This window comes from Tamandua tetradactyla, chromosome 11, assembly GCF_023851605.1.
Source record: "Tamandua tetradactyla isolate mTamTet1 chromosome 11, mTamTet1.pri, whole genome shotgun sequence".
Taxonomy (NCBI): domain Eukaryota; kingdom Metazoa; phylum Chordata; class Mammalia; order Pilosa; family Myrmecophagidae; genus Tamandua; species Tamandua tetradactyla.
The window spans coordinates 72,580,517-72,594,520 of NC_135337.1; the positions used below are offsets into that span (position 1 = coordinate 72,580,517).

Consider the following 14,004-nt stretch of genomic DNA (forward strand, 5'->3'; position numbering starts at 1 on the left):
TTATTCTTAGGTACTTGATTCTTTTAGTTGTTTTTGTGGGTGGAATTTTTTTCTTAATTACCTCCTCGTTTAGTTCATACTGGTTTTTCCATATTGATCTTGTATCCTGCCACTTTGCTGAATTTGTTTATTAGCTCAATTAGTTTTATTGTAGATTTCTCAGAATTTTCCAAATATAGTATTATGTCATCTGCAAATAATGAGAATTTTATTTTTTATTTCCAATTTAAACTCCTTTTATTTCTTTGTCTTGCCTAATTGCTTTTGCTAGGACTTCTAGCACAATGTTGAATAACAGTGGTGACAGAGGGCATCCTTGTCTTATTCCTGCTCTTAGAGGGAAAGCCTTCAGTCTCTCACCATTGGGTATGATGTTGGCTGTGGGTTTTTCATATATACCCTTTATCATATTGTGGAAGTTTCCTTTGATTCCTACCTTTTGAAGTGTTTTTATTATGAAAGGATGCTGACTTTTGGCAAGTGCCTTTTTAGTGTCAATCAAGACGATCATGTGATTTTTCCCTTTTGATTTGTTAATGTCTTGTATTACATTGATTGATTTGCTTGTTTTGAACCACCCTTACATGCCAGGATTAAATGCCACTTGATTGTGGTGTGTAATTCTTTTAATGTGCCTTTGGATTCAATTTGCAAGTTTTTTATTGAGAATTTTTGAATCTATATTCATTAGGGAGACTGGCCTGCAATTTTCCTTTCTTATAGCGACTTTATCAGGTTTTAGTGTTACAGTGATATTAACTTCATAGCATGAGTTAGGTAGTGTTCCTTTTTCTTCAATTTTTTGGATGAGTTTGAACAGAATTGGTGTTAATTCTTCTTGGAATGTGTGATAAAATTCCTGTGTGAAGACACCTGTCCATGGGCTTTTCTTTGAAAAGATATTTTTGATAACTGATGGAGTCTCTTTACATGTGATTGGTTATTTAAGGTCTTCTGTTTCTTCTTGAATCAGTGTGGGATGCTCATGTGTTTCTAGAAAATTGCCCATTTCCTCTAAGTTGTCAAGTTTGTTTGCATACAGTTGTTTATAGTATCCTCTTATGATTTTTAAAATTTCTTCAGGATCCATAGTACTAAACCCATGTTGTTTCTGATTTTATTTTATCTTCTCTCTTTTCCACATTGACAGCCTAGCCAAGGGTTTTTCAATCCTGTTGATCTCAAAGAAGCACCCTTTGGTTTTATCATTTCTCTCTGTTTCTCCCTCCAATTCATTTATTTCTGCTTTAATCTTTGTTATTTATTTTCTTCTGTTTGCTTTATTGTTAATTTGCTGCTCTTTCTCTAGTTTTTTCGCTTGTTCAGTTAGGTCTTTGGTTTTAGTTTTTCTTCCTTTTTAATGTAGGCTTTTAGAGCTATAAATTTCCCTCTCAGCACTGCCTTTTCTGAATCCCCTACGTTTTAATACCATGCATTCTTCTTTTGCATTCATCTCCAGGTACTAACTGATTTCCTTTGTGATTTCTTCTCTGACCCACTGTTTAACCTCCATATGTTTGTGAAAGTTCTAGTTCTCTGGTGGTCATTGTCTTCCAGCCTCATTCCACTGTGATCGGAGAACATGTGTTGAATAATTCCAATATTTTTAAAAATTATTAAGACTTGCGTTGCACCCTAGTATGTGATCTATCCTGGAGAATGTTCCATGAGCATTAGAGAAGAATGTGTATCCTGCTGTTTTGGGATGCAGTGTCTATATGTGTCTGTTAGGTCTAATCCATTTATCATATTATTCAGTATCACTATTTCCTTTATCAGCTTCTCTCTGTTGATGAGAAGGGGTATTGAAGTCTGCCAGTATTAATTTAGAAACATTAATAAATAGAAACATCTATTAATTTTAAACATCTATGTTTAAAAGCATCTAAGTTTTGTCAGTTTGCCTCATACACCCTGGAATACCTTGATTGGGTGCATAAATATTTATGATTGTTACTTTTTCTTTTTTTTTTTTTACATGGGCAGGCACCGGGAATCGAACCCGGGTCCTCTGGCATGGCAGACAAGCATTCTTGCTGCTGAGCCACCGTGGCCCAGTTACTTTTTCTTGATGAATTAACTCTTTTTAATATATAATGTCCTTTCTTGTCTCTTTCTTTCTTTCTTTTTTTTGCATAGGCAGGCTCAGGGAATTGAACCCAGGTCTTTGGCATGACAGGCGAGAACTCTGCTACTGCGCCATGGTTGCACCGCCCCCTTTCTTGTCTCTTTTAAAGTCTGTTTTTATCTGTTATCACTATAGCTACTCCTGCTGGTTTTTTTGTTTTGTTGTTGTTGCTTGCATGGAATATTTTTTTTGCATCCATTCACTTTCAATCTGTTCATATCTTTGGGTCTAAAGTCAGTCTCTTGTAAACAGCATATAGAAGGACCATATTTTTTTTATTTATTTGGCCAATATGTGTGCTTTTATTGGAGAGCTTAATCCATTCACATTCAGTGTTATTACTGGGCAAGCTGTCCTTCCTTCAACCGTTTTATTCATTACTTGTCAGATCTAGTATTTTCCTTTTTTTTTTTTAATTCTTTTAGTTACCCTTACTGATCATCGTCATTTCTGTACTCTTCCTAGTCTCTTTCTCCTGTCTTGTTTTTCAGCTGACAACTCTCTTTAGTACTTCTTGTAGGGCAGGTCCCTTATTAACAAATTCTCACAGCATTGTTTATCTGTGAACATTTTAAACTTTCCCCCCACTTTTTCTTTCTTTCTTTTTTTTTTTTTTTCCATATGGGCAGGCTCTGGGAATTAAACCCGGGACTCTGGAATGGCAGCGAGATCTCTGCCACTGAGCTACTGTTGCACCGCCCTCTTCCCTCACTTTTGAAGGACAGCTTTTCTGGAAAAAGAATTCTGGACTGGCAATTTTTCTCTTTCAGAATCCTAAATACAGCATACCATTGCCTTCTAGCCTCCATGGTGCCTGACGAGAGGTCAGCACCTGGTCTTACCTGTGGCTTCCCTTGCATGTGGTGAATCATTTTTCTCCTGCTGCGTTCAGGACTCTCTCCTCGTAAGCATTTGACAGGATGATAGCATGGGTCTTGGAATGGATCTGTTTGGGTTTATTGTATTTGGAGTTCATTAGGATTCTTTGGTTTGCATATTTATGTCTTTATAAGGGTTGGGAAGTTTTCCCCAGTTATCTCCTCAAATAATCTTCCTAGCCTTTTACTCTTCTTCTGAGACACCAGTGATTCTTCTATTTTTGCACTTTGTGTTGTCCACCATTTTCCTGACACCTAATTCAGATTTTTCCATCTTTTTCAGCATTTGTCCTTTCGTGCATTTGAATTCAGTTGCTCTGTCCTCTAGTTCATATATTATTTCTTCTGCTTCTTCAAATCTGCTGAGTGAGTCTCTGGTATACTTTTAATATGATCTACAGTATCCTTAATTTCTGTAAGACCTCTATTTTCTATTCATTCTCTCAAATTTCTTCTTTATGCTCTTTTAGTGTCTTCTTGATATCCTTTATCTCTTTTGCCAACACATGGAAGTTATTTAGGAGATTTGTTTGAACATCTTTGATTAATGGTTCCAAAGTCTGGGTCTCCTCTGGCTTTTTAATTTGATCATTTGACTTGGCCATATCTTCTTGTGTCTTCATACGGTTTGTGATTTTTAACTAGTTTCCTGGCATTTGATTATCTTGGTAAGGCTATTTTGAAAGTTTACTTCCCTCGCGGGTGTTATTTTTTTGTTTTGTCTTGGGTTTGCATTGACAGTCTCCTTTGCCACTTGTTTTCTCAGTAATTCCCAGCCAAACTGGGACTGGCTTATGTCAGGGGGAGCAGCCCTTTACTGTGACCCTGGAGGCTGGGTGGAGAAGCAGCTCGCCAGTCTGCACTTCCCCATCTCCCCAGCAGACGGCCCTCCTGAGCCGCCTCTCCCTTCTCTCAACCACGCAGCCCACTGGGAGGGTCCAGACCAGAAGGAAATCCCGTCCGGGCCTGTGGGCTCTGGGTGTGGCGGGCAGTGTGGGCTCTGGGTGTGGCGGCTGGGCAGGGCACCGCGGGGACGACTCCAGCTTGTTGGTGATGGGTTGGTGGTTCCCGGACTCCTGAGTGGAGAGACCTTGGGCTGCGGGATTGGAGGTTCCACTTCTCCAGCCAGGAGTGGTCTTAGGAGGGCTCTGCTTTCTGCCTGCCAGCCTCGGGGGTGGGGCGGGGCACCTGGCATCGTGGTGCAGCTGCCCGCCCTGCCTCGCTGCGGGGTGCACCATGGGCACCCTCAGCCCGCGAGGGCGGGTTGGGCGCGGGACCCAGAGTCTCTCCCTTGCCAGCTAATTATCCGAGCGGCTTTGCCCCCTCCTTCTCTCCACCCGAGGGCAGGGCCCCCAGGCGCCCCAAATCCAGGCCCCCACAGCGGCCTCGGGGTGGGGGTGGGCACTGGGCACTGCAGCAGGGTCCCGGCATGTGGCTAAGACGAGTGTCCTGGCTCTAGGGCCTACGCAGGGACGCTAGGCTGCGGCTCTGAGAGGACAGCCCCCTCCTCTCCCATGTTGGGGCACCCCACTTTCAGGGTGGCCATGGTGGAGTACACTACCCCAGTGTCTCAGCCCTGTCCTGCCCGGCCCTCTCCGTCCGGGTCCCTCTGGCCACCTGACTCCTGAGTGCTGTGCTGGCCGCCTGCGCCTGTCCCCGCTGGTCAGGGTGGAGTGTCTCCTGCTTATTCCGCCACCTTCCCACACGCCCGTCCTCGGAATTATGTTGAATCCTCGACTCACGTTTGGGGAAATTAACATCATAACATTACTGAGTCTTCCAGTCTGTTAACACGATCTCGGTCTCTCTTTTTCACTCTCATTGTTCTCAGTAGCATTTTGTGGTTTACAGTGTCTTGCCCAATATTTCAGACCCTTATTCCTAAGTGTTTGTCTTTGAGATATCCCAAGTGACATTTAATTTTTCCCCAATTGTTCATTTCTAGTTTATAGAGATACAGGTGAGTTTTGATTTTTGATCTTGTATCTTGGACCTCGATATACTCACTTATTAGTTTTCAGGTGTTTTTCCTTTTACAGATGTTTTAGGATTTTTATATACAGAACCCTGTCTTGTATGATTCAAGACAGTTTTATATCTTTCTTTACAGTCTTTGCACTTCTCTTCTTCTTTCCTTGATGCTTTGGACTTCCAGTAAAACGACAGACAGCATTGGTGAGAGTATGTCCAATCTCAGGGTGAAAGCATCCTGTCTTTCATCATTAAGGATGATCTTAGCTGTAGGCGTTTTAAAACAGGTTCCTTAGCACACAGAAGAAGTTTTCTTTTACTCCTGGTTTCTGAGAGTTTTGATGTGAATGGGTGCTGAATTTCATCAAATGTTTTTTCTTCATTTATTGAAATAATCATAGTTTTTCATGCTTATTAATGTGTTAAATTACAGTGATTGATTTTTAATGTCAAACCCACTTTGTATTCCTGGAATAAATGCTACTTAGTCGTAAGATATTATCATCCTTTTAATTTAATGCTGATTTCAATTTGTAATTTTTGGCTGCTACTGCTTTGCCAAAGATGCGTCATCTCTGTTGATGAGGGCCCTTGGTCCGTGAGCCCCTTTGTCCTTGTGTGGTGTTCTCATTAGGGTGATGTTGGCTCCATCAGCCGAGGTGAGGTGTCTTCCTGCCTTCTCTTTCTTTGAAAGGATTTTGTGTAAGATTAGAATCATTTCTTTCTGAGGAGTTTAATTAATTAGTGCAGCCATTTAAACCTGACATTTTCTTTGTAGGAAGGTTTTAAATTATACATTAAACATTTTAAAGGAAAATAGGGCTACTGAGATTTTCTATCTCTTCTTAGCTTGATTTTGATAATTTGTGTCTTTCGACTAGTTTGTGCATCTTACAGAAATTGTTGGATATATTGTCATAGGATTGTTCAAAATATGTAACATCCCCTTATTTCCCATGGTTGTATATGAGTTTGCTCTTTCATCCTGATTTTTGGAAATATGTCTCTTTCTCCTTCCTTCCCTCTCTTTCTCTCAGAGTCTTGCTAGAGGTTTATCAGTGTTCTTCATTTATTTAAAGAAGTGCATTTTGTTTTCACTCATTTCCTTCCTGTTGGTCTATTTTCCTTTACATTGGATTTCTCTTCTTACCTCCGTATCTGCTTTTAATTGATATATTTAGTCATGGTACATAATGTAATTAGATACTTTGCTATATTTATGTATTTTATATTTATTCCATCTACTATTTGTTCCTGTTTTTCTCCTTCTTTTACATGAATCAAATATTTTTAAGTAGCTCATGATATCTCCTCATTTAGTGTCTTAGATTTATCTCCTTGTTTTATTTATAAATGGTCCCCCTAGGGATAATAATATACAACTTAAATTTATTATAACATACCTTCTCTTTACAATCAAGTTTGAATTAGGAACTTAATAACTAATAATTAACCCCAATATTAACTATGAATATTCTAAGCATCCTACAGCAGTCTGTTTGCACTTACCTTCTCCAGTTCTTTGTACAATAATGGTCACATATTTTACTTTTATATATATTAGAAACCCTGCAATGTATTACCATTATTTTTGCTTTAAATGGTCTTCTAATGACTTCTAAAAATGAGAAAAATATATTTTACTAATACTCAGTTAATTTCAATTTCCAAGACCATGCAAGTGGAATCATGCATGTTTATGTTTTTATGTCTGGCTTGTTTCGCTTAGCGGGTTTTCAAGGTTCACCCTCATTGTTGCAGGCATCAGAACTTCGTGCCCTTTTGGCTGAAGGCGTATCCGCTCGCGTGCGCTGCGCCTTCTGTTTGTCTCCTCACCCCTTGGTGGAGAGTCGGGTCGTCTCGGTTTTCGGCTGCTGTGAAGCGGCTGCTGTGGACGCGGGTGTGCGCCCTTCCCTCGCGACGCCCCCGCCCTCGGGAGCTGAAGCCGCGCGTCCCTAGTGGCCCCCGCACAGTGAGCATGGGGTCGTGGTAGCCCCCGCCAGCTGCCCCATCTGACCTCTGCGCTTTTCGCCCCAGCGACTGGCCTCCTCTCTGCGGCTCAGGGGTGGCCACTACCCCTCGCTGCCCACTGCCGACTAGGCTGGAAGGCGCTATGACTCCAGAGGTGGCAAAACGCGCAGCGCATGCATCTCAGAATGCGTGAACTCCCTCCTTGGGGCGGCCTTTGCAGTGGGTGCTGCTGTCTCATGTCGGGTGGGAAACCCATCCGGGAACGATGAACCAGTCACGTGCCCAGTCTCAGGCCGTTTAGCTTGTTGATTGCAGCCTTGGTGACGCTGAGCCCAGCGCTTCTCCAGCCCAGCGCTCCTCCAGCCCACTGCCCACTTCTCCTCCAGCCCAGTGCCCAAGCCCAGCGCTCCTCCAGCGCAGCACCCAGCGCTCCTCCAGCCCAGCGTCCAGTGCTCCTCCAGCCCAGCGCCCAGCGCTCCTCCAGCCCAGTGCCCAGCACTCAGGAGCCCAGAGCTGCTCTGTCCGCAGTGCTCGCGGCATCCAGCCTCGCCTCAGGCTTTGCGTTCACCCAGCCTCGAGGGAGGGGGCAGCCGTGCTGTGGGAAGGCCCTGAGCGATTCCCCCAGTGACTGAAATTCCCCTGTAGAGAGCCCAGGTCCTGCTCGGGCAGGCCCACCTCGTGCCGTGGAAGTGTCCCTATGCTGAGCGCGTGGGAGGTGAGGCCGGAGCTGACAGCCCTTCTTCGTGGGAAGAGGAGATCGCGAAGACGGGCAAGGCAGGCAGCTTGCCCAGAACTAGCTTTGAGCTACAGCCTCAGGTCCTCATCTACGAAATAACTGGATTGAACAGTTGCTCAGTTTTCATTTCCTTCTAGCAACTGTGGGTGGATAAGCTGGAGTCGGGCAGCAGGGACTCGAACCCACGACAAGTTTCCGTGTTGGAGGCGCCAGTGCATTAGGTGGAGAGAGGATGCTGTGGCCATGGTGCAGCCTAATAAATGGCCCCAAACGTTTCTTCTCGTGAAGGGCTTTAGGGTGCTGCACCTGTGAGGTTAACAGTGCAATGTTACTGCGAAGCTGTTGAGGAGGTGAGCTGGTCAGAACCTTGTGGCTCCTTGAAAATGTGACCCAATCTAAAGACCTCTTTTTTTTTTTAGAATGGATTTGATTTGTTATTGCTTCCTATAAAAGTGCTCTGCACATCATCATACTAAAATTAAGTAGCTTACATTTGATGGGATCTTCATTTTAAGTTTTTAGGTTTTTTTGAGTTCATAAATGTCTAGCAGCTGTTGTTGTCATCTTTTTATATTTTTATTTTTTTCTAAATCCCGTTTGGTTGTCAGATTATTTGCACAGACTGTCAGACACGTTGAGAGTCACTGACACCTACAAAGTTCAGGAAGCTTATGCCTTTTTGATGTCTAGCCTACTAATTTTATACAGGTGGCCTTATGAAAATGTAGTTCTTATATGGTTATGCATTTTGAAAGGCATAAAAGTAAACTAGAATGTAATCGTGTCCTTGTCTGATGTGCTAATGAAACAACCATTGGGCCATTCCATCTCCAGTGCCCAGGAGCTTCCCGGAGCCTGCTCGGCACGGGGCATGGCGCCCAGGGGCCCAGTGAGTGGCCCCAAACACCGTGAGCTCTTGTAGAAACGTGCACAGCCCTCGGTCGATTTGGTTCTGGAGGGAAGTTCCATGTGTCTCCGCCATAGAGTGAAGTTGATGCATTTCTCTGTGGGCTCAGTCCCCAGCCTGCGACTCGGCTAAGCTGTGGCAAGAACAGGGGCATATGTCTTTACAGACATAGCTGTAAAGACATAGCTGTAAAGGCAGTGGCTTGGCTGAAATGGATCTCATGTATTGACTACAAGGTGGGGCTTGGTGCCATAATAACTGAATTTCATACCACACGCGCATATATATGCATGTATATAAATATAGGTTGAAGAGTTGAGAAGACAACTCTTTATTAATGTCCAGAAAAATATGCAGAATTTATAGCTTAATTTCATTTCAATTTTTGTTAGTTACTTAAAGCTTTATTATGTGTCTTTATTGGAGGGACAGATGGTTAGAGCCACGTACCATAAGCCAGGGTGATAACGAACCCACAACTTATGGAAAAATCTAGAATTTCTCCATTCTGAGGCTGGATATGTATTTTTTAAAACAAATATCTACATATATGGCATGATTATAACTCTTATTTTTTAAAACAAATATCTACATATATGGCATGATTATAACTCTTATTTTTTGGGGGATCTTTAACTCTGTGCCTCTGTCTCAAATGGGTTATGTAAAATTTTTGTTCAATTGTAGCCCTTTGAATTTGTAGAGAAAGCTCTAGCTTTTTAGACATTGTTCCATCTCCTCCATGCAGCATTCCTGAGGCAGGTGGACAGAACTGAGGCAGGTGAGGAGAAGGGATCCCAGGAGTGCACGCTCCTTGCTGAATAGTAACGGAGAAGCCTCTGACTCCTAACCCACAAGGCCCGTTTTCTCTCTGTTACAGAAAGATGGGTCACCAAAGACAGCTCATCTCCAACAGCCACAGTATCTAAGAGGAATTCCTAATTCACCAGGGGCAAGAACCTCACTTGTTCCAAAGGCTTTTTCCTTTTTTCACATCTAAGAATATGCTGACCTCTTTCGTTAGTGAAAAAAAAAAACGTTATCAATTCTACCACCAATTCCAGATAGTATCTCAACATCTCTGTTTTTCAAGGTCATGTTTCTCAAATGTGTACCCTTTCTTGGCAGTTCCTCTTGGACAGGTTAGTGGCTTCTTTTGGCACATCTCTCACCTTGCTCGAAGCCTTTGGTACTCTCATTCTTTCAATTCACCATGGGTTCTTCTTTTTTAAGTTCTTTCAGAGAAGAAGATTTTCATTGGCCCCTCAAAATTTAGTGTAACAGAATATTATACATTAAAATCTTCCTCAACAGACAATAAAAGAAATATTTTCATGTAACATCTTATAATGAATTATTATTATTTGGATTTTTAAAGTTTTATTTTGTTATTGAATTATTCCAGAATCCCAAATTTTTAATTTTCCTCCAGTGAGGGTCACTTTTGGGGAAGCTTCATCTATTCCAATTTTGATCACTCTTCTAACCCTGACAGATCCAAACGTTTAGAGAAATTTCCACTTAGATATAATGCTCCTACCTGTCCTCTACCTAGTCACAAACTTCACGCGTTTCTTTGGAGGCTCTCCTTCCCTGCATCCTCATTAGGAACGTCGCTGTCCAGGCACCTCCCTTCCAGGTCTTACTGGACGCTCTCTTTCTCCTGTCCCCTTTTCTGACACGTTATGAGGACTTGCTGACTTTTTCTGAAATGCTGAGCTACAGTGAGGCTCCTGATTTCCTCTCTGAAGGAGGTTCTCGTGTGCCTCCGAGTGCAGGCCAGCCCCTGTGGGGTGCTGCCAGCGGCTGTGTTGGTGCCTGCACGCCCGCAGGTGTGCTGAGAGCCCACCTGGAGCCCAAAGCTGCCCGCATTGCCCTTCCACCACCTGGAAGGGCCGTCCCTCCACAGGCTCTGGCTGACACCAAAAGCTGCAGGATTCTCAGTGAGGGGGGGCAGCTTCCAAGTCAGACGGGCGTTGTGTTCATTTTAGACTGCTTTGAGGGGTCCTTATTAGTTTCTTTAAAGAGGATTGTGTTAGTTAGATTCAGTTCTCAACTTGGCCAGGTGAGCATACCTAATCTTGTTGCTGCGGACATAAGCCAACGGTATGTGAACCTCATCTGTTGCTAATTACATCTGCAGTTGGCTAGGAGGCGTGTCTGCTGCAATGAGTGACGTTTAACTTAATTGGCTTGTGCTTAAATGAGAGAACGCAATGTAGCACAGCCTAGCAGCTCAGCATTCCTCATCTCAGCACTTGCAGCTCAGCCCAGGCCTTTGGAGAAGTCACCCGGGGGAAAGTTGTTGTAACCCAGGGGCCTGGAGAGAAGACCAGCAGAGACCATCCTGTGCCTTCCACGTAAGAAAAGAGCCTCAGTGGAAAGTTAGCTGCCTTTCCTCTGAAGAACCAACAAAATAAATCCCCTTTTATTAAAAGCCAATCCGTCTCTGGTGTGTTGCATTCCGGCAGCTAGCAAACTAGAACAAGGATCTTCTGCCTTATCATTTTTTTCTGCTTAAAATTATTTTTCTTAAAAAGAAAATGAGATTATGTTTCTCTGATAACTTTGAATTTCCCTCACAAGCCAGGTTTACCAAATAAACTTGCTTATGTTATCCCAAACAAGCCAGGATGTTTATGAAACAGGCACAGAATTTCTTTTGACTTTGATATGGTATCTTCAATCTTTTACAACGTTCTGGTCATTTTTAAGAGACATTGACATAATCAGTCCTCTTATTTTTTATGAGCCCTCAAATATGACAAAAATCCTCAACAAAAAAGAGGACATCTTAAGAATTTTCCGGAACTCTTTCTATAGATACAGTATGTCCTGGGATATGACAGACGTTTTGTGGCTGGAGAGTCACACCATAAATCCTGGTCACTAATAAAGTTTTTGAAAAAAGCCGAGTGCACTGTTCGCATGAGCAATGCATCTTCAAGGTTTCTTGCTGTGGAGACGTGAATCATCACTCTTGTCCCGCAGACTAGAGGAGCTGATTTCTTTCTCTCCAGTTCTCTCTAGTTATTTAACTCAGTTTTGTGACATATTAACTATTTTAGGAAACTCTAAAAAACAAAAAATCAGTTATCTCTGAAAACATTTAGCTCAACCCGTTTTTCTCAGTTTCTTGATGTGAACTAACGTTGGGTAATTCAGAAGGAAATCAACCATCGCCGTTTTCATTTTATGCCCGTTTCTAAGTGACAGTGGGGTGAAAATGGAGGTGAAAGCCTCTTTAGGGTCCCCAGGTAACCCAGGGCTGTATTTGATTTCTCTCTCTGTTTACTTGCTGAGTGAAGACTTGCATGCACACAGGTGTAGAAGTTGTAAGAAACAGTGAATGCAAAGTTGTAAAGGAATTGGAAAGTGTTGTATGAGACACGTGCCGGCCTTCAGAGTTTTGGGTGTTGGAGGTAAAGTCTGTGTTTGGGAATTGCCTGCCTGTCTGCTGCATCTTGCCCGCCTTCGCACAGCTCCTGACAGAGGCTACTCAGTACGTAATAGTGGGGGTGGCTGAATTAACCTCAACAGAACCATTGGTGAAAGCCAAGTTCTGTCCTGATGATGGGCTTTTAGGATCAGACTTTGTCTTCTAAGTTTCTTAACTTAGGGCCAAAAAAAAAAAAAAAAAAATCCCTCTCTGGGTAGCTCATGCAACAGGGGATTTGTTGTGGGCCTCGGGGACAGAGGGTGACAGCAGCTCTGGGAGACTGGGGGCTGGAGAGCGGCCCCTCTGCAGCAGGGGTCCCCCCAGCTCCCGCCCACCCCCGCCCCTGTCCTTGAGGCTGGCATGCAGGGCAGGGGTCACCGGCCAGCAGGCCACTGGCCCCTGGGCAGGCTGAGCTGGGGGAGCAGATCCCCCTGCCCTGCACTGGGGATGGCTTCTAGGCGCCATGTGGCTCCTGGCGCCCGTCCCCGCCAGCGTGGCCCCCGCAGCACCCATCTGTGCACACACGGCTTCAAGCAGGCTCTCAGCACCCTGTTTCAGCCCTTTGGTTCTCAGCGTAAGGAACCAACTTCTGGGGGCACAGGGGAGGCACTCCACGGGACCCTTCTCTGGAGACGCCTTCCGTGCACGGGCAGAACTTACCTGCTTGGGGAAACCTAGTAGCTGTGTTTTGGTGACATAGGCAATGATGGCACAGTCCTGAAATCACTGAGGTGATTATCATCATATAATCTAGATGGTTTTAACTGTCAGTATCATAACTAGAATTTGTTATCTCAAAATTATGTATTGATGGCCGATTGTATGTCAGATGCTCCTGGAGGGCTGGGAAAGCAGTACTACTTGCCCACAGTGGTGAAGCCTGTCTGGGTGCCACAGTGTCTTGCTCTGAAGCTTGTGACAATCGCTGTATCAGGCGCCGTGCCCGTCCAGCCCCGTTGTGGAGTGTGGACACAGACGCGGCCTTTTCATCAGGTTAGTAGCGTCTGCCACCTGTTGGACATCGCATTTAAGATCATAAGAACTCTGCAAACTGTACTCAAGTCTTTGCACAGCAGGCTGAGACGTTATTTACGGAAAACCACTTCATAGGCAGAAAACCATCGTCAGGATTTTATTTACAATATACTAGTCCAATGTATTGCTTTTCATTTCCTGTTTAAGGAGAAATGTGAAAGCCAAACAATGTCCTTTTCGACTCCAGAAGACAGCTGAGGGTAGGAGAAGGGGCCATGCTCTCAGAGGGGCCAGGTGGGCGCGGGGTGGCCGTGATCTGGCGACCTGGCCACGGCAGCTGCCCCTGTGCCTTCCGCTGCCCCGTGGCCCTGGCCTGTAGAGTTGGGATGTCTGCTTTTGTCCCGCATCCCGGGTGACTGGTTCAGGACTTCGCAGCCGCCTTGGGGGCCAGCGCAAGACACGCGAGCCGGTGCAGGCTCGTGAGAGCGGGAGGAGGGGAGTGCTGTGACAACGGGGCCGCGTGGTGTGGCTTCGGCTGGACGGGCCCCGAGCTCCCCGGAGGCCCTCTCCAGCGGGTGCTGGATTGTGTCTCGCGCTGCACGTGAACTTGTCATTAAGGATCAGGCATTTCCATGCAGTTCTTTACCGTCTGCGGTGGAATAGGCCCGTCTTCAGGGCCACGGGGACTCAGCAGGGGACACTCTGCTTCTCTGATATCACGGCCGCTCCATGTGGAGGACGACGGCGCACTGCAGCGGCAGGGGCCTGGCTAATCAGGGCACATTTAAATGGGACCGACGGCCCTGTCCTGCTGGCCTGGACTCTGGGCCCCGGGGCGCAGGACGGGATGAAAGCACAGGTGCGTGGACACGGCTTTGTGGTCAGTCGGGTGTGTGGACATGGCCTTCTGGTCAGTTGGGTGCAAGGACGTGGCCTCGTGGTCAGTCAGATGCAAGGACGTGGCCTCGTGGTCAGTTGGATGCAAGGACGTGGCCTCGT

The 14,004-nt window shown here is 44.9% G+C and overlaps 1 protein-coding gene across 3 annotated transcripts in view; it reads left to right on the forward strand.

Annotated features, from left to right (window-relative positions):
• SMOC2 (SPARC related modular calcium binding 2) overlaps nucleotides 1-14,004 on the forward strand; it is a 198,333-nt gene that overhangs the window by 112,690 nt on the left and 71,639 nt on the right. The window lies entirely within an intron of this gene.